The sequence below is a fragment of the Pungitius pungitius genome, chromosome 2, assembly GCF_949316345.1.
Source record: "Pungitius pungitius chromosome 2, fPunPun2.1, whole genome shotgun sequence".
Lineage (NCBI taxonomy): Eukaryota > Metazoa > Chordata > Actinopteri > Perciformes > Gasterosteidae > Pungitius > Pungitius pungitius.
In genome coordinates this window covers 20489762-20510328 of record NC_084901.1, presented here as the reverse complement: position 1 = coordinate 20510328, position 20567 = coordinate 20489762, and the positions used below count along the sequence as shown (strand labels likewise).

General features: G+C 45.7%; 2 protein-coding genes across 5 annotated transcripts in view; both read left to right on the top strand.

Moving 5' to 3' along the window:
- The window catches only part of LOC119211101 (large ribosomal subunit protein eL42), a 300484-nt gene that overhangs the window by 123206 nt on the left and 156711 nt on the right, over window positions 1-20567 (top strand). The gene's annotated exons all lie outside the window — the stretch shown is intronic.
- enox2 (ecto-NOX disulfide-thiol exchanger 2) overlaps window positions 1-20567 on the top strand; it is a 118400-nt gene that overhangs the window by 12655 nt on the left and 85178 nt on the right. The window lies entirely within an intron of this gene.

Here is a 20567-nt window from a genome sequence, read left to right as displayed (position 1 = left end):
GCATCGTCCTATTTAATTTTGTTCCATTGCATCCTCTCCCACTGAAGATCGACCAAACTGGGGAAAAAAAAAGAACTAGATATTTTGCAGCGTCGCTGTGTTAAATGAATCTGTACCTGTTCAAAACCGACAATCAAGCTCATTAGCAGAGGAGCTCGAGTCAACAACGCTCCGTGCTACCTGTTCCAAGCAGGACCCATCGACAGGAGCGGTTCCACTCGTTCATAATCATGCTGAGTGGCGCTCGAGAGCATTGAGCACTAAAAAGAAGCGTGGCCACTGTACTGAGCCGTAATGTGAATGGCGTCCTAATTAAATGACGTGTTTTTAAATCAAACTGCTGTTTCTGTGTAAACACGGCAAATGCTACCAGACGAACCAATTAAACATCATAGTTCCTGGAATTTTGGGGGTTGTTCTCGCGCCTTCCCTGAAGCCAGATGGCAGACTAGGCTCCAGTTTGTCCGCCTCTCAGGGCCTTTTCCAGTTTCAATTATTTCAGTATAGCTCCCTGCGACGTAAGAGGCAGTCATGTAAGGTAATTGTGACTCCGCGGCTCATTTTGCCCTCGCTACGTTGGCACGTGATGCCCAGTACACGGTGTAAATGGTCACAGAACATCGTACACGGCAACAAAGGAAAAGATTGGATTTGAGCAGGGAATTTCTTTCTTTCCTCGCCGTTTGGCATCACCGAAAGATTCACTGCATCTTTTTGATTTTCTCGCCTTGCTGTCTTCTCTTTATCAAAAAATCATTCTCAAAATACTGATGTGCTGTGTCTCTGACAGAGCAGATAGCTCGACTCGGGAACCTGACTACACACACACACACACAAGCAGCCGGAGGTACTTACCTGAGGAATGTTCATCAGCCTCTCACTGGTTATTACTTAGAACAGCCATTTGACATTTAAAAGCATCCCAGATGTTCCTGTCAGTTTGAAATGGAGAAAATATTTACTGTTATTCGGTCACAAGTGGAGACATTTTAGGAACTGGGACGTATCGCTGTCAATTTCTAATTCTACATTTGGATTGAGCCATTTTGCTGTCAAGTGCCCGTGCATTTAGCTCCTGCTATTTTTCATCTCCTATCTGCTTTGCGAGGTTTTCGCCCTCAATGCTGTTCTGTGAGGGGGTGCGTTAACGCTCGGCAAGGAAGTAATGGCGGAGGCCCTTTGTTTGGTGCCTTCTCCAATAAATATTTATTAAACTATCCAAGGGAGAAAAGTGACTTTGGTAGATATGCTGCGGCAGGAGCTTATTTTTTGATTGTGGTTCACATTGTTAAACTCTCGCACAAAACCGGCATGTCACTCACAGTAGCAGACTAATTTTAGCGCTCACCTTTGCTCCATGTCTGTCTGTCTGTCTTTGTCTTTCTCATCAACTCTCTTGCAACACACACACACATACACACACAGTCAGTGAATTAGCTCCACTTCGCTCCACCGGTTTCCCCGGCTCAGTCCTAAACTGTCAGGCCTCTGCATACAAAGAGCCGAGCAGATGTGGTTGACAGAGGACCGAGCCTTACTTTAATGAGAGATGCTTTAAAAACCACATTAATAGCAGTTATTGGAACTGGTCATCGCGCTTTGAATCTGATCCTCTTTCTAGCTAATGCCAAACTTCGCTGTGTTAGAATGTATCATGACTGCAGAATATGACCAGCCAGTGGGCAAAGGCATGTGTCCCCACTTGGTTCAACGAGCACTTCACCAGAATCTCTAATGTCTTTTTTCTCTGCAATTTTCCACAGCAGCAGTTTTGTGATGGCGGTAGCTAATTACAACGACTTTTACTCATCTCTGCCTTCAGCCTTTTGTATTTTGAAAAAGAAGGCTGGATAGCTAATAGGCTGAAATGGCTGTTTAAGCACCTACACACACACACACACACACAATCGTGCTCGCTCTTCACACCAGCACTGGATCTGTGATTCTCTCTGCATTTGTGACAATGCTGAACGCTCCAGCAAAGCGTGCTCCAAGAGAAAAGTTTGTCGAAGAACTGTTACAACTTTGCGTGTCAGCGCCTCGAAGGCCACGGAACTTTTGTTAACCTCTTCAGGCGACGCCGCTGGGTAACTGCGACGCAGTGACGTCCTGCAGCAATACCTCCGCGTGGTGGCATGGAAGCCCCTCCCCCGTGGTGCAGGATCTTTTTCGTGGCATACAAATTGATACCACTAGCACTGAACAGCCCGTCCACCACCCCCACCCACTCGTTTGAATCGGACCCATAATCTGATTGTTCTTTTCCTCCCTCGTCACAGTGCAATCATTTCTCGGCCATAATTCGGGGGAAGAATAAAGTGAGTTGATGTTTAGGGTGAATTACATCAGTAATGACGGGGGGGAGTGACTGTGCAAATCGAGCCGCGTCAGAGCAACATAAATATATATCATATTTAACATAGAAATGTTTAACACAAACATATGAGTGATTAAAATGATTTACTTTTATTGGATCTTTTGCTTTTATTGGATCTTTTTAAACACGGTGACACAATCATTTAACTTGGAGACATGTTCATTACCGGGTGAAACGCTCCCTGAAATGAAATATGGCCGCCACCAAATTACACGCCGGTCCGCTAATGGGAAAGTGTCAGCTGTGGCAAAAAATAAATAAAATAGGGCTCTTTGGGAGTTTTGAATTTAAACAAGCTGTGGCCTGGTCTAATTGTAGTGTAGTTTACTGCTGTATTGTACGTTTGCTATGTCTTTTTAGTAAAGAGTTTGCGGAGCAGATTGGACACAAAGCATTTCAGTTCATGCCGACATTTTCAGTCGCAAGCCAATAAAACGATGCTTCTGCTCGTTATTTGGTGGATTTTGTTTGATTTGGGATGTTTTTGATGTCCCACAACAACTTTGACAGCGCAACTGATCAAACTACTGTGTAATCAAAGGCGTTCGTGGCGCTCTGTGGAGCACGCACCGTATATAGGCCACGCCGTTACCGTCAGCGAGGAAGTAGGAGCTTTTTCTTGTGTCAAGTTTTCCTTTTAATTCGTCTCTCAATTGTCGTATTCAGTCAGATAATTGTATTTCAATTCCGAGCATATCTATGACTTGAGAGAAAAATTCTCACTCGACACCATCGAAAAATCATCAAAACAGCATATTTCCTGTTTGCAAACAGGAGACAGAGGTGACACGCATACAAGGCCACTCAAAGGTCTTCCTCCTCTGAGCAGTGATCTACAGTTTGAGGTTGAACATGCTAAAACAGGGGGGGGGGGGGGGCTGGGGGAAAAAAAACCAAGTGCTGGTAGTCGACCTCGGATGTAGACGATGATCTTCACCCCGGCTTCCTGTGTCTCTGCCGCCGGGTGTGAATTATTGTCCCGGCATGAATATGTTGACCGTCTGGCAGGACCAGGTGGTCCAATCTGTGCTCTGCCCCTCACCGGCCTGGTACATATAAATGTGCGGCTTTTTCTCGTCTTGGCATTATTTGGCGAGCTGAATATCTTGACGCTTCGGCATGTTGGACAGATAAAATTAAATTTGCAGAGTCATACATTAATTAATAATTTGAGAAGATAATAGGCCCATTAGAGCTAAGCGATCATGACCACTGTCATTAGCCGCAGCCTCATCATTGAGCTCTCGTTTCTTAAGACCACATTTGTTCCCCTTCTCTTATTCACAAAGGCCAAACTCTGCTTTTCATTTGCATCAGGGCAACGGAACCGTTTTTAAGGAGAGAAACGATCGTTGGGTTCATTTTAAGTCCCTTTTGTTTCCTGCCACCTGGAAGCGACGTGGCTGCTGAATAGTCGCCTGACAAGGATTGTCCCCCCGGTGAAAGTTTTGGAGCGGCATCGAGCATCGTTACCGCATGGTCACAACAGCCCGCCAGTGTTTTTTTTTCATTATTGGATACATTCTCCCCTTATGGTGTACGGTAATCATTACATGCAATCATTTCAAGCTTGGCTCCCCTCCGTGCCGTAACCGCGGAGGACTTTCACTCCGGGCCTCTTGTGTAAACGTGCGGAGTTCGATGGCATGTGTGGCGTCCGCAGATTAATTTAACGAGACTGATGTATTATGATCCGTTTTTAGACTGCTTTGGTTTAGCAACGCAACAACTTCCATCAGTCATTATTACCATTGGCACAGTTTCGGGTAGCCCTTTCCCCTCATGGTTCCTTCTCCCGCGTCGCCTCCCGTCCCGCGTGCCAGCGTGTCATCGGCAGCGCCGGAGTCTGACGGCTATGGGAACATTTTCTCTGACACCTGCAGCAGACCTAAAGCCTGCCGGGGGGGGAGGTTTATCTGGGATGGCAGGCCTCGCTTCCATCCCCATGCCGGGTAGAGGCTCAGGCGGCACAGAGCTCGGCACACCCGGACAAAGAGGCGCCGCGGCGAGAGGCCCGCTCCGAACAATGGAGGGGGACGGGACGAGACGTGTGACTAACGACCCTTGACAGTTTGCTCCAGTTAAACGCCCCACTTTGAGCCTCCCGAGTTAGTCGCTTTCTAGTAGAAGTTACAGGCGTAAAACTATTCATCTTGCAGAAGGGAATGAGTTGGACCTCGTCTCGGAGGACTAGTGGGCCAAACCTGGGTCGGTAATCACTGAGCTCACATTGCTCCGTCAGAGTGCTCGTAGTACAAGGTCATGAAGACACCGAGGTAATGTGCACTGAATGACCAGGTAGCTCTTGGTGGTGTTCTCTCTTATTTGCAGTATTTTCTTTTCTTTTGTATTTGCAATTTGAAGTCATTAAGTAAATCTGCTAATGCCACTGTTCTTTCAATCCTTCAACAACTGAATGTGACAGGGCTACAGATCATGCCTTGTAAATAAAGCAGTAGGGGAAGTTAATGGTTAATTTTTTATATTTTTCAGAGAGAATACATTTTGTGTGTGTGAATAAACGCATCAGCACTTCAAGACCCAGGTGGAGCGATCTTTTTAATTTGCACCAGCTATTCTCATTTTTGTTATCCTCCAACTATAGGTCTATTTATGTCATTCATAAGAATACAATTTTCAAATCCTTTTGAAGTTTCTCTTTGTAAGTTGGTATGAATGTGCCTGAATGCTTTTAATGGGCTTATGATAACATTTTATATTTATCCCACGCTGCTATATTCAATCAAATGGATATCGTGTCTCTGTAACTTGTGATTTGCACCCGTTCTGTTCAAAAGTAGCAAAGCCCTCTTGAATCCCGTCCCGCCCCTTCATCGTGATCTTTGCTTTCTATCACATGAATCATTTAATGAGACACAGGAATGAATGAAAGGCAAGGAAACGCTATTACCTCCTTAGCGAGGACCCGCTAAAGCTGCCTGACGGTGTACTATGTTGAGCCATTTCAAATATTTACAATACACCAGTGCACATTGTTATCTGTGAATGGGATGACTATAGGCAGTGTGCAGACCGAAGAATATTTACGTGTTCAGTGCACGCTGGCACTTTGCAGCCCATTATGGAGAAAAAAGAAGTGAATCCTTTTCAGCCTTAAGATGTACCGCACCATCGCTCAAGCAATCGACGGGCACGGCTTTTTTTTTTTCATTCTACATTTGCAAAGATCCAAGTTCAGCGAGGGCCTTACTTGAGTGGATGTTCTTTTATTTCTTTTTCTCCTTTGTCTGTATTGCATCTGCGCTGCGCCTCGACAAGTCCTTGTCGGGTGAAGCCCCGAGCTCAGAGGCTCTGGAATCCGTGTCTTTGTTTGGCGAACCGCGGCGAGCTCACTCGAATCGCACAGCGCGCCGCGAGATGTCTCCTCCATCCAGTCCATCATCTTGAAAAGTATCCGGTTCATCTACGAGCACTTGGATATGACCAAAAAATAAAGCGGGTCGCACCCTTTTAGTCCTGTTCATGCACATCTTCATGCAACAAAACCACAAGCCGGCTGAGTCTCTACAGTTTATAGACGGCTAGTAGCGGTTCGATAGATGCGCTCGGCCATGAGGAAAATACGAGGCTCCTTACTCCGACCTAGTGAATAGGTAACGCATTATAGCTAGTTATTGCGTTTTACAGCAGTTTCCAACATAATATTGGACTTTTTTTTATTGAGATTTCTTCTCCAATGTGAAAGCATGAAAAGAGAAACTCATTTGGCATGGGTCAGCTCATGTGGCCAGAATCTTTTTCTTAAAGCGAAATGGAGAAACTAGAATCATTCTGATGTCATGATGTGCGTGTCTGTGTGTGTCGGCGGACCACGTTGTGCTTTTCTGGCAAGTAACGAACTTTGTCAAAGTGGCCCGAGACAATAGCGGTCAGGAATTGCTGGGCCTGATGTTGCGCTGAGGGAACCGTAGAGTCATTTTTGCTCCAACGGACCACTTGATAGCTTCAGCTGATGCACCGCTTGGAAATCCATCAGTCAATTGGGCCAGACCGACATGAGCAGTCCTGTGAGTGTCAGCATGCTTCGTACGGGAGGAAACAGGTTGCAGGACAATGGCGCTCCTCTCATTATGAACTCCAGTCATATAGAAACCTCTAATTGGTTTTCCTTCTAACGGCACAAAGTCGGCCAGCAACGGGTTTGATGCATTGCCGCTTTGGGCGCCACGGACGCACCGGTAGGAATGCTTAATTCTGTGTCGGCTGCCGTGATGTAGAGGTGCAGCAGCCACTTCGACGCCTCACAGAGCCGTGGTTTGTTTTAGTTTTAGTTTGATGCATGTTTTGACCACAGATTTGACAGGGTGAACATGGAAGAGATGTGGGGATGTGCTGACTAGCTTCAGGCTCTCCAAAATCCGACTGGACCCTCCAAGGTCAAGGTGCATTGTGGATAATGTAGGTGCCAGGGATGCTGACTAATTGATTAACCATGATCCACAAAAATAACAACAAAAACAATCACTAGCAGCACTCCTGATGACATTCGGCCACTCTCCCAGCTACTTTTTACTTTAGTAAATTCAACTAGGGAAAAATCTGTAAACCTGCAAACAGCTTTATTGATGTGCTGTTAGGACTGAAAGGTTGAACGTAAAACACATCCTACTACAAGTATTGCCTGGCAGGGAACCCTTCCTGAATAAACCCCATCATTCCGATACATGCAGGGTCAAAAGGATGGATTTTCTGAAACAAACGTTATTTAAAATTCCAACTCCTTGTGTATATAATTCCCTCGATTTTGTCACCAGGTGTACAGGGGGACGGGGACGACCTAGCCCGTTGTGTTGGTGTGTAAAGATTGCTTGTCAGTCCCCTGACCGGATCAGAGATGATGATATGAGGGAATTGGTCTTCACTCTGTCTAAAGTTGGATTGTTGATGCTTTGCTTGCAGGTGGATGGATTTGGTGAAGAGGTGGGGAAGAAGGCTTTTATTGTCCCAGCAGCAGCCTTAAAGCGACTCGGCACCACGATTATCATTTTGTCCATTGCCATCTGGATGATGGCAATGAGTTAAGCCTGGAACACACCAAGCCGACGCCGACTAACTAGTGCCGACGTGAGCAGACTGCAGCATCGGCTCACGTCGGCAGCGTCTGGGTCCAAAGTTGCCCTGTCACACCAAACCGACCGTCCAAGTTCTGATTAAATGAGGGTTAATATCTGTGTTTCAGATATTTGCTGCTTGTGTCTCTTTGAGATTGAACGTTTTAACGTGACTCTGTTTGGACCAGTTAGTCGGACAAAGGGACATTTGACCCCGTTTACGATTGGTGTCTGTCACCTCAGTGGCATTCAATAGGCCGTACTTAAGCGCAGGCTTAATTGTCGCTGGTATGCTGTGCAGTTTCTCACCCTTTCCTAAGCAGCTCACGCCTCCTATAGGAGGTGTTAAGACGCGGCGATCAGCACTTGGCAGAGGAGCCGGCATTCCGGAGCAGAGCGGGTTTGTCTTCCAATCACAGGCCGCGCACCGAGGGAACGCCACCCAGCGGCCGTCTCCTCACAACTTGCACCGCATGCAGAATATTTTATTCTACAGCCAGATGTGCATTCTGTTAAATTGCAGGGAACATCAAGATACCTACACTTAAGCAGCAGGACCTCTGTCATCTCTTTACGCCTCTCTCCGCTCTGTGCGCGTAGTTTGAAAGGCGCAGAGACTGCGCTCGCCCCGTCCCCGTGCTGCTAAAAGTAAGACCGCTGCACTCTGCGCTTTAATTGCGTGGAAAGTCTGAGGACCCAGATGATTACACAGATTAAAGCTTACTTAAATTAAACGTAAATTAAGCCAAGCCTGACGGAGCGAACGGGAAAGTTCTAGAAAAGGTGTCTGAGAACTACACACACACACTCACCAGCGCGAGCACACATTTGTTGTAATACAAGGTAACACTCTTAATTAGTGTTTGTCGCCTCAAACCATTTTGAGGCAGTTGCTAATTCTTTGAATTCCTTTCCCTTGTTGTTCCTACTGGATTTGAGTTACATTTTCAGGAGCGTCGACCCGTGCGTGCGTGTGTGCGTGTGTGCGTGTGTGCGTGCGTGCGTGCGTGCGTGTGTGCGTGCGTGCGTGCGTGCGTGCGTGTGTGTGTGGCTGTCACAGCAGTGTCATCCTCTCCCCTCACGCACCCTCCTACCTTCCTTCTCTGATGCAAGTTGTTGTGACAAGGGGAGCTGAGCCCCTTCACATGCACGACTGCTCTTTTTAAAACCTTTTATTCACCAGGGGTTGCTTGGACTCAACGCCTCTGCTCTTTTCCAGCAAGGCCCTTCCCTCAGTATCGTCATCTGTATATTTCGACAGAAACTAGTGTACACTGTAATCATTCACCTAATTCTAAGGATAATAAATAGAAACGTTGGCTATAACTAGATGGTCTGAAGATAAACACCCCGGCATTGTTCCTCTGTATTTACTGTTAATACTCCCATTAAGTCCCCTCCTTGTCAGACTTTGCGTAATTACTTCAATATTCGGCTGTTAAACAACACACTCTGCAACTGTTTCGATAATTGAATAATTAGTTCGTCATCTTCTAATCAAAAGATAATTTGATTGTTCCAGTTTCTCGAATGTTAGAATCTGGAGTTTTCTGCGTGTTTGACGTTGAATTGAATCCAATTCTCATCGGGTCTCTGTGTAAACTGCTGAACGAGACGTTTGGTGTGAATAGGGATTGATACTCTTCTCCTCGGCTGTCGCGGCTTTGTGGTTTCACGCCTAAATGAGAATGATTTTAGGATGATCAGGCCTCTTATTATTCACTCCTACAGCTGGCGAAGCGTGTGGACTTTGCGTCGTGCAACTCTACCGATGCAGCACAGCTGTAGGTCTCGCCGAAACGTTTCCACAAGCCGAAGATGCAATTCCATTTGTAATTTGTGGATGCGCACATTTTATTGCCTTTCCCCACACTTAAGGGCTTGTTTCCTGTCTCGCGGGTGATAGGAAATAGTTGTGCGCTGCTCCTACGGCTGTGTTGATTAAAAATGTGGGAAAAGTTTTCCCCTTTGGAGCCGCTCCCTCTGTCCTCTTTTTGCCCTCTTGGTTTTAGCACGTTGATTTCATTGCGATGAGTGTTGGAAACTAAACGTGCCTTTTTTTTTATGGGTCAACAACGCTATGCAAGCAAATCATCATCAGCTGGTGGAAAGGCTACACTGATGGTTTATAGGCAGCAAACTTCTTCTTAGTCTTTCTGACCCCAACCACATCTTTCAGAAATGCAACCACAAGGCTCCGAGGACTTCTTGAGTGTTAGTGTGTTTTTTCATTTAGTTTAGAACCCTTTTTACATGGCGCCCCCACTATCCTCCCTTTGTGCAGGAAGTCACCTCTTCAACATGTCAGCAGGCCCTCATTAGCGCACCGACATGCATGATTGCTATTGCGTGGGAGGAGTCAGCCCTGTAGTTTCAGTGTGATGCGTATTGGGTGCAGTGATCTATTACTTGTAGAAAATTGTGATTTATAGAAACGGATGGGGGGGAAAAAATAACCACATCACAAGGAACGTGGCACATGCTTCTATCCAGTGAAAGAAAGCCTTCAATGTCTACGCCCACGCTTGACAACTGCAAAGGTTCATCTGTCTTTACTCATCCGTGCATCCAACAGACTGGTTAAATCCACATCTGGTTAAAGAAGAACATTTTATTTGGAGTTACTTTTTTGGTGGGGAAAGACTGAGGATCTTAGTGGTGTTTCATTTTTATTGTTTAACCGAAACTATTAACTCGCATGTGGTTTCGTACCTATTCTCAGGTGCACTTTAAAAGACTGGATTACTGTAAATGTGCTTCACTGCAGAATCATGATACATAACTTAATTTAATGTAATACACAACCAAATGATATGACTACCAAACCACATTAGACCATCACACAGCAGCCCTTTGCTTGCAGCAGCAAAATAAGCGGGGAGCGCAATATCTTTTTCAATATAGGTTGTTTTCATTTAAAATAAACACGAGTGGATTCATGCAGTTCACGTGTTGTCAGCAAGAAGTGGAAGTGGAAATGGCTGGATTATTTATAGCACTCACACCTGCTTACATTTGTGTAGAATTTGCTTGAGACACCAAAATCAAAGATTTTCAACAGTAGACCCACATAATACAGTTTCCATTTACCACTTGCATCCCAACAAATAGTAGAGTGATCCTTAAATATGGTCTATTATAACTACGGGTAAAGAACAGGACGAAAGCTCATAAGAAGAAAACACAGAATTTCTATTTCATATTTTAGCGGTACACGATGGTCATGTCAACAATATAGAAGAACCCCAACCATCAAGGCAAAAAAAACAACACCATCCTCACAAAAACATCACACAACAGACTCACATCTCAAACACGTGTGTGTTTTTGTGTCTACAAAGTTGTTGTAGTAATCATCAAAAAAATGTCACCCTCCTACCCGATGCTGTGGACACGATTAAATGATTCCAGACAAATGTAAACAAAACCTGCGAGCTTTCCTTCCGCTGCCCCCGCGCGGGCGACGCGGCGCTCCATCACCGAGATAAGGGACAGCAAAGAAAAGCAGCGCGACAGCCTCACGTGACGTCGGGTGTGAATAATTCAACGCTGCCCGTTGCGTTTGTGGCTGCCGGGAAGACCAAAGTTTGAAGGAGCCCATCGGGGCCATCGCGGGCTTTTCCCTTCTCCATCACAAGGGAGGGAGGGAGGGAGGGGAATTGACTCCGATTATCCTCTCTTCACTGAGTGGAGTGGGGGTGGGGGGTGGGGGGGGGGGGAATCCTCTGATCCAGACTATGGGCGCGGGTGTCAGGCCTTGTGCGTTTGTTCGCCAGGATGACGAATGTTCCGACCTGCGTGTGAAAGGTCTTCATCTTCACGCAAGGCTCAACGCACGTTAACGGGCACAAGCAACATCTAATGGCACTTTGAAACTGGCAAACTGACGTTGCATTGCTTTGCGTGAGCAGTACAATGCTGCCGTTTTTTGTGTTTTTTTTTCTTTATAGTCCATAGATGCTTTTAAGCAGGTTGTGCTAAGCTAGCCTCCGAGCTGATTGCATGCACCCTTTGCTCTTATTCTGACAAACAATTGTTCCTGTCGCATTTTCTCCTTTTTTTTTTTTCTTCGTTTTTTTTCCTCTCCAAAGAAAATCAATGAGTGCATCTTTAATAACATCTGAAAACTGCCTCCGCCGCTTCCGGCGCTCACTCCGAAGGTTGCATATTGATGAGCGCTGATCTGAATCACAATTTCAGACGGTTATTTCGGAGTCCAGTGCAATGCTTTTCTCTTCCCAGCTTCTCCGCTTCATTAGTAATCATCACTGTTCACATTTCCTCCAGTTAGCTGCTTAGGCTTTTCCTCACTATAGAAAAGCACTTCAGAGCCAAGTGTGTGGAAAAGAAAAATGTTGGTAATAACAAATATGATCATGGACGAGGGTGCCTTAAGATCGATGAATGCCATTTGTTGCTGTGCCAACAAAGGGCCTTCAAAAAAAAAAGTTAATTCTCTCTGAACAAAACCCCATCATTTTATTTCCCCAAATTAAAATAACTGCCATTATTCTTCTTTAGTTTGGGCTCATGCCACTGTGTGGATGAATAAGTAGCCTATTTTCTCTCCTCACAGCGGGAGTTTGTGGACTTCCTCTGTGACCTTGATTTCTCTTTGTGGCTTCCATTAAAGTTGTACATGGTCTGCACAGTTTTTACCAGTTTTTATCCGTCAAACTGTAACGCTGGTTTGCCTGCAGTCCCAAATGCACGTCAGTGCTTTTCTTTAGCTTTCTCATTTCTCAAAAAAAGGACGATGTGTGTTGGTTACAAGAACTTGCACAAATACCCAACCCTGATACATCTGAATTATGTTCTTGCACTGTACTTTGCATAGGTAAGCTTTTTTTTGATGTAACCCGATACCATCCACATGTTTTTATCAGCATAGGGCCAAAAAATAAATTTAAATAAATAAATATGTCAGTGAGCAGCTCGTCTATTTTGAACGTGTTAAAAGAACAGCACGTGGAGCATCTTGCAAACATGGCATCAAGATGGCTTTGTGCTTCTCACATACAGCTTTTGTCATCATAAATCCACACGGACATCAGCAAGCGATTAGTGATGCAAACCTCAGAACTGCCTGACATGTAAAGAAGAGATCAACAGAGCCGGTGCACTGCAGCTGGGACCTGAGATGTGTTGGATGTTGGATGGGTTCTACTTTATTCTACTTGTGTGTGTGTGTGTGTGTGTGTATGTGTATGTGTGCGTACGTAGCATGTCTTGTGTTTGGCTGTGATTATTTTTTATTCCCCATTCTTTAGGGTCCGAGGTGACGTGTTGTCCAAGTATTCCTTTTACAGCCACACAGAATAGACATTTTGAGACCATGAAATCAGAGAATGTTTGGCGCCTTTCCTCAATAAAGGACTTAAACAACGAATAATACATACAATTTATCCGCTTGTCTGTTTTAATGAAATAAGAAGCAAAAGTCCACTCAAGAGCGCTAAACATAATTGGTCAAGCCCCGGAACTAACCCTGAAAACCTACAGACGGGCGACGTTCAGGAACTCGGCGGCTGCAGTCAGCGCAGAGGAGCACTGTGACCTTCTCGGTGGCCTCAGAGTGTGTTGGCATGGCATGACTGATGCAGATTATCATAGCTGGAGAAAGCCAATTACTGTGGTCATCACAGCGCCTTCGGGGCCCCTTCTCAGTGGAATGAAATGCATTACAGGATTTCTCTGTGCATCCTCCTGGCAGCGCTTTGTGTTTCCTCAATGCTGATCCACCCGGTCTGAGTGTTAATAGCGCTGTCAATGGGACCCTCCCCACGCCTCTGAGCCCTCTTTGGCTCGGATGAGCTCCTGCTCCACAAAGCAGGGAGGTCGTGCCTCTTGGAGAAGCGGCCGAATTACATTCTCCTCTTTGTCATCCTTCTCTGTTCGAAACAGAGCCGTCTTTTCTTTTTTTTCTTCTTTTTTTTAAGCCGTTTTAATCAGCGTCCTTCAACTTTGAGGGTGAAAAGTCGGGCTGCTGAGTTGTGATCGACCAGAACAAATGGCAAAAGATCAGACCTTATGTTATCCTTCTTTTTTTTAATTTAGTTTTTATTACATATTTAAGGACCAGCCTGAGATGAAAATGCTGCATCTTCTGTAGGCTACAGAACAAGCTGCGTCACGAGGCCTGAGCGCGCCTTCTAAAGGTCTTTATATAGTAGCCATTTCAAGTCTAGTTGCCTCAACCTCTGAGCCTGCCTTTCTCTTTCCCGGATTGGATTTATATTCCTTTCATGTCGTGTTTTATTGTTTTCTCTGTTGCTCGGACATCAAAACCTGCCGCACCATCTCGGTGATCGGTGTGCAGGCTTCTGGTTCAAGGCGCCCTCGTGTGTGATTCACGCAGGGCGCCGACCCGGAGAGCGCTTATGTCCGAGACCGGATTCCTCAACCTGCGCACAGTTCTTCTCAAACACACACAAAGGTGTCTCAATCCGAACCATGCTGGAACCAGAGAGGGGAAATATATACTCGGAGATACTAGGGGATCACAAACGTCACGCTACGGATCAGGAACCACAGATTGGATCGTTTTTCGGATCCAATCTGTTGCTGTAGTTTTATCTAAAAAATAAAAAATTGGAGGTATCCAGTTTGAAACAAAAGGAAATAAATGAATTAAAAAATCCATTAGAATATTCTGTTTCAGTGCAATGAAATTGATACCTTACTTTAATGAAAGGATGAAAAACTGTATGGTTCCCTTTTTTACCAGCTTGTTCCTGCACATTAACAAATGGCATTAATATTAGCATTAGCCCACAGCAGGATATCAATGAAAACTATGGCGCCATCAGAGCTGGATTACTGTAAGAAAGACTGCCTGCCAGAGGTTGGGGACTCCCATCACAACATCTGCTAAATGGGTTGGGTTCTTCTACTTCCATGGTTCCCAGGGGATGAATCCTATTGACTTCACTGGCCTTCCCTCCAGTGGCACCATGGCGTTGACTCGCATGGTTTTAACTGAAAATGCCTTGACAGCTTTCTGAAGTGGATTTCCATTTTAACGTGTGAACTCTGACAATCCCCTGACGATGAGCGCCGTGTTCATGTAAAAGAAATTGGTTTAAATGCGTTCGAAAGCTATTGGATATCGTAGTTAGTGAGCCCGGTAACACACTGATGCACCGTGGCAAACTTAACTCCTTCTTTGCGGTCGCTCCGGCCTTTTTACCCGCCGCTCCGTGCAACGAACATGACCAGTGCACGATGCGAGTGCGGGTACCCGCTCATGTTAAGAGAAACCTACTTATTTAATATTCACTGCATTAGGTGCTGGCTGCTGATGTATTTTCCAAAACAACGGGACCCCGACAGTACGGCGCCGGGGAAGAAAGAAAAGAAATTGAACCCGGCTAAGAACCTGACAGAGCGCTTTAGGGAGCGGAAGGAGAGGGGGAATAAAAAAGTGCCCCTCTCACTGGGCTTTGGCCAATGAGTGTGTCTTTACCCATTACTCTCACACAGCGCAATACGCGGGTCAGTCAGGTGATAATGAATGCTCCGTCGGATACCCGGGCCTCCCTCCCCTCGCTGCTCGTCTGGTCTGCCCGCTTCCGTTGCATTGCCCCTCTGTCCACGGCATTGTATTCGCCTCCAGTGGGTCTAATCATCTCGTCGGGCGGCGTGAAGGTGTTTTCCGGTCGGTTTTATGAGGCGACGAGGACGCCAAGCCTCTGTCTCTTCCTTTGTGAATCAAACGCCGGCTAGTGGTCAAAGTTAATTGGCTTTCGGAGCTAATATTTCGGAGTTTAAATGAGCAAAAAGAAAAGGAAAAACCTTTGATCGATGGCTCGCCTTAGTCTCCACAGTGCACGTGGGATTGGATGAACTAATCAAATTCTGTGCACACCGGTGCCCACTGCACGACCGTCTGCTACAAGGAGGGCTGTAATAATGTATTCAGCCGGCGCTTCGCTCAAATATATGGTGCTGCGTTCAAAGTTTGATGTGTCTGACCCAGTAAACTAATGTTTTTTTTTCTCCTCATGATGAGATTGAAACATTTTGATTTGGAGCAGGAAATACCATCGAGATGAGAATAGAGTGTGGTTCGAACAGAAAAACACGAATGCCGTGTTCACGTTTTTAACAACACGTCACAGCTGGTATCTGTGCTAACTCCTTTTGTGCAAAAGTACAGCTCTTTAAAATGATGGTCCGATATGCGCGTGAATCAAAACAGGGCCACTGTTGCAGGGCCATCTGGTATTCTGAATGACCACATATTTCACCATTACAGTCAGCGGAGACGGATGACTAATGCTTGGGCCAGAGAATATAGCTTATTTGACATTTACTAGTTTTATAGCGAGGCTCTCGCGCTGCTCTCGCGCTGCTCTCGCGCTGCTCTCGTTATTTACGGCCGCTCTTAAATCTGCAGGTGTAGGTCGCCGTGTAGTTCAGCACATGAAGCGATGGGAAAGGAAACGGTTGTTTCACGTCAAACGCGTGAAAGACTTGTTTTCAAACTCCGTGAGGGAATCCAATTTCAACTCCAGGGCCTCAGAAGTCACTTCTTTTCGCCCTTTTATTTTTATTTTCTCCTTTTTTGTTGACCTAGGGGCAGGAGCTAGAAGTCTTTCCACAGGACTGTCTTTGTGTGCAGCCTGAGCCCGTGGAAGGCCCAGGGCACATCCGCTTCCAGGAGCCACAACCAGCCTTTTGTTCGGCAGCGCGCCCACCCGCCCCCTCTCGTGAGCGAAAATAAGCGTCCGCTGGTATCGGAGGGGCCGGACAAACCGCCGCGGTTTGCGGTCGCCTCTTTCTGTGGCCGCGTCGGCGACAAAGACCAGGCGGCGTTTCGAGTCGAGTGGATTTTTTCCCCCGGCTGGAAAGTACCGGCCGGGTAGCGGCCGCTGTTAACTGCATTGCAGCGGTGCAGAGGGGTTAAACTGTTATTTTGTGCTCTGTTTGAGACTCATTTTCTATCAACCTTCATGCAGAGGGAAGCGTTCTACAATCATAGGCCTCAGCATTTTTTGCCTTTGCCTAAACCTCTGATTCGGGAGCCACAAAAGGCAGCGACAGCGCGGCGACTCCTCTCATCTCGCACCAAAAAGACGACACACGTGGTTCCGCATCGCAAAAGACGTTTGATCCAGTTACTCTGGATTTTTTTTTTTTTTCTTTTTCTTTTACATCTCATTAAATCCATCCGGTTCAGGGACACACCAGCACGAGAACCGGGACACTGAAGCTCGCCTAATGAGGTGTGACGAGTCACCTCAACCTTTCCTGTCCAGAGGATCGTCTGCTACCCATCAGTCAGGGGGCAGGGATGTGAGGAAAAGAGCAGAGGAAGGGCTGGGTAATTAGAAAGGCAAAAAGAATTTAGAATTTGGGAAGATGGAGGTCAGTGATAACTAGGTGGAAGCCAAAATACAGAGAATCCCCCCCCCCCCCTCTATTCCCTTCCCCCTCCATCACATCCCAGAGACACATTTCTGTGCTGGTCGTCTCCCCTCATGGAGGGCAGCGGAGTTAATGACATTTTTCCCTCGTTGCCTGAGCTGCAAACACATTCATGGGCTCAAAATGGAAGACACCAAATATGGCTTTCTGCTGAGCAGAAGCTTTTTATTTTTGTAAACATCGTCGTCTCCCCCTCTCTCCGAGGGCCTCGGGGTGCGGCTACCTGAGCCTCGGAACCAACCGAGAGCCGCCGCCGCCGCCGCCGCCGTGCGATTTGCCGAGCAGCGCCAACACCTCGCAGGACAAATGCTCCTGGATGTTGTCGAGTGAAAAGGGAAATACTGATGAAAGGAATGCTGCTTACAAAAAGGCTATTCTTCTCAGACACCTCAGTTCGCATTGATAGTTGTCAACGAGGCGCGTTCTCTTTAGTTTAATTTCTTTCTTTTAAGAGATGGAGAAATCTGTCAGCCGGATCTACTTCTTTCACCTGACTTTTAAGTTAAGTCATTTAACTAAAGAGGCCTATTGGCACCCAGCACACACACACACACACACACACACAGAGACCCACATTCTCATCGAAAAGCCGCAAAAAGCAAACTCTGAATGGTTTCATCTGCTGAGGTACGGAGTCAAATTAGTGTTTGATTTGAATGTTTTGCTACACAAAGCAGGCCACAAAAAGAGCATCATTGTTACTACAAAACAGAAAACAAAAAAGCGGGAGAGAAAAGCATTCCCCAGGGACGGGGAAATTGAATGAGAGCATGCACTGGCTGTTACTCATTACTACTGGCTGACAGGGATAATTGAATTCTGCCTGGGAAAAAAAATCTGTTTATTTCTCCTCCCTCCTGGTGGGCAGCGGGGGAAAAAGCCAGCTATCAGTTGGTTGGCGTTATTTCCCGTCGCAACATGCAGATAATAGATACGTAACTCCTGGCTAATAATCCTGTGTTTGTGGCCACTGATGCGTCTCTTAAATTTGACCTTGTTGTGTGGTGTGCTTGTGGGTATTTTTTTTCTTCTTTTCTTAATAAACCAGCACACTTTACAGGGCATATGAAGCAGGGAATAATAAGGCTTATCCATCCAATATTTTTGGATGGATTTTTTGGGGTATTGTGTTTGTTGCCTAAAGGCAGTTATATTTTGTCTTTAGGCTGGTCTGTTTGTGTGGAGTGTGGAGTTTGTAAAAAATAAATAAATAAAAAATAAAAACTTTGCAATAACTTTAATTGGAGCTATAAGTCAGCATATGTTAATAATTAAGTCACGAGAGAAGGTTTAGATTCTTGTGCAATTGTTTGTTATAATTTTAAGTTTCTCAACCGTTCGTACAGTCAATAAAGCATGGAGAACTTTTGATATTGTTTAGGAACAGTGATGGAACTTTGCCCCATAGATTCCCTCCGTGCTCCCTTTGGCGTGACATCGCTCTCCGTGTATGTCATACACAAACGTTTCAGATCAGAGAATGCATGGTCATGATCTTTCTAAATGGCACGGAGAGCTCATGGAAAAGTCATGTAAATGTATTGGTAAAAAATTTGCAAACCCCAGTTGTATGCGCATCTGAATAATCTGCCATCAGGGAACAACTGAAAACACGCAGTTGTCCCTTCCAGGACCTCGCAGTGCGCATCGAGCAAACTCGTTTGTGTATTTTCCAAAGTGGAAACCTGTTTTTTTTACCGTCTCCGAATCAGCTAGTTGCCGTAGTAACGGTATTTGCTGACCGTGGAGGACGGACCCGGCGCGCTGTGTCACTCTCACAACTGCTCTTTGTGTCTTTCAAACGCCTTGTCTGTGGAATCACATTCTCCCAGTGGACTGGAAATTGAGGGCGACATTCTGGGCTTCTGTAAACTCTCTTTGTTTACCTTTTTGAAATTGTGTTAGGGTGCCGGTGGAAACCCACTTATTGTTGTGGAAGAGGAGGAAATAATGTGATCCTGGAGATATTTTTACAAACGTGCCGAAGACCTTTTGACCTGAATTACACAACCTCAGTTTGGGCTGTTATAGATTTGATTGCCCGCCGTCGTTTGACGCCTCTTAAGGTCAGTGGCCCGTTCATTAGGTACACCTATTTACACATCGTGTGTGTGTGTGTGTGTGTGTGTGTGTGTGTGGCCATCAGGAGACTCCCCGTCACCCCGGTTCACCCTTGTGATGTGTGCAGATTGAAGCATTGTGTGATGATGGTACAAAGAATGTGTTTGGAGACGTGGCGGCAGCCACGTTGTTTCCTCTTGGTATAATCAACTCAACTTCTACATCAGTGACTACATTTTCCCACGATGACACACACACAGATTAACAAGGTGAAGACCAGCGAGGTTTTCATGGCTGCCCACAACAAAAGATCATTTCAATGCTCACAAATACGGGGTTAATTACATGTGTGTTGTATTAGACTGCAATAGTTGAGAATTTGTAAAGTTGTACAGTTCATGCTCCTCATACGGGGAGGTGGAGAAAATCCTTGGAGCACCAGGTGAAATGTTCCCATAAGGAGCATGTTGTATACATCAACTTAAGTTCATGATGAAGCAGTTGGACATGCTGGTGATGTCAGCGTCTCCCCCCAGAACACCGAGTGAGCCGGGCTGAATGGAAGAAGAGGCTCCGCTGACCACAGTGACACAGGAGATATCTTTTCCATCCACATTGCGATATTTTTTTTTTTCATGACACTACACAGCTGGTGTCTTATTCTGGAATCATAATCGTGTTTGTTCTGCTGCTTTCTGCGTGGAATTAATCTGCTGGCTTTGTTGATCAAACCAAGACCGTGTTCACATCCCGAGAAGCCTCAGCTGTTTTTAAACACATCGTTCCAGGTTGTGTGTTCCATGTTCATCGTTCACAGCGGGAGCCGACGATTATACAAATATTTAGCTGGTTGGTAGTATTTTTTCCCGGTTGTACTGAGCAAATGTAGAAACCTGGCCCTTTGAGAGGGGCATTTTTTAAGTGAGCAAACAGAACCTGGTTACAGTATTACTATTAAAATCTTTTTCACAAACCTGCAGCTTTATAGAGCTGATTGGAATCCTGATTGTAGAGTAAGGTTGATGGATATTAAGTTACTTTAATATACTTGCAAGGGGGATTGTCGTATTACTACTGCAGCATTTGTGTAAAGACATAAAGTAAAGAATATAAGAAAAGGCACAGAAAATATACAAAAAGTTTTAAATTAAATTACTAACCAAACAAAAAATAAAGCTTAACGATCCAACCAAACACAAACTACATATGTGATATTTGGACAGCCATGACAGGGATGCCTCTCATCATCACCACGGTGTGCCTGCAAAGCGTTGGCCTGAAATATTAAACTGATCATGTCTTTGCTTCTCCTCCTCCAACTGGCAGGCACTCAGAATGACACCCTTCTCTACAGCACAGCTGTGAAAAGTTTGGGAGGAATAGCATCGCTTTTAGAGGAAATGAAGGGATTTGCCGCACCTGAGAGAGTGTCATAGAAATCTGAATGGAAACTTGAAGAAAACATTAGTTGTTTTTTTTCTTTCTTCTATGGCATCCAACTCCGGAGTGTGCCGCGATCCCTCCTGTTCGCTGTGAGGGACTCACCGAAGCGGGAAGCTCGGCGGCGGCTCCCTGCGAAAGCGACGCCCTCTCTTCACGGTCCACAACATGAGCCGTACACTCGTCCT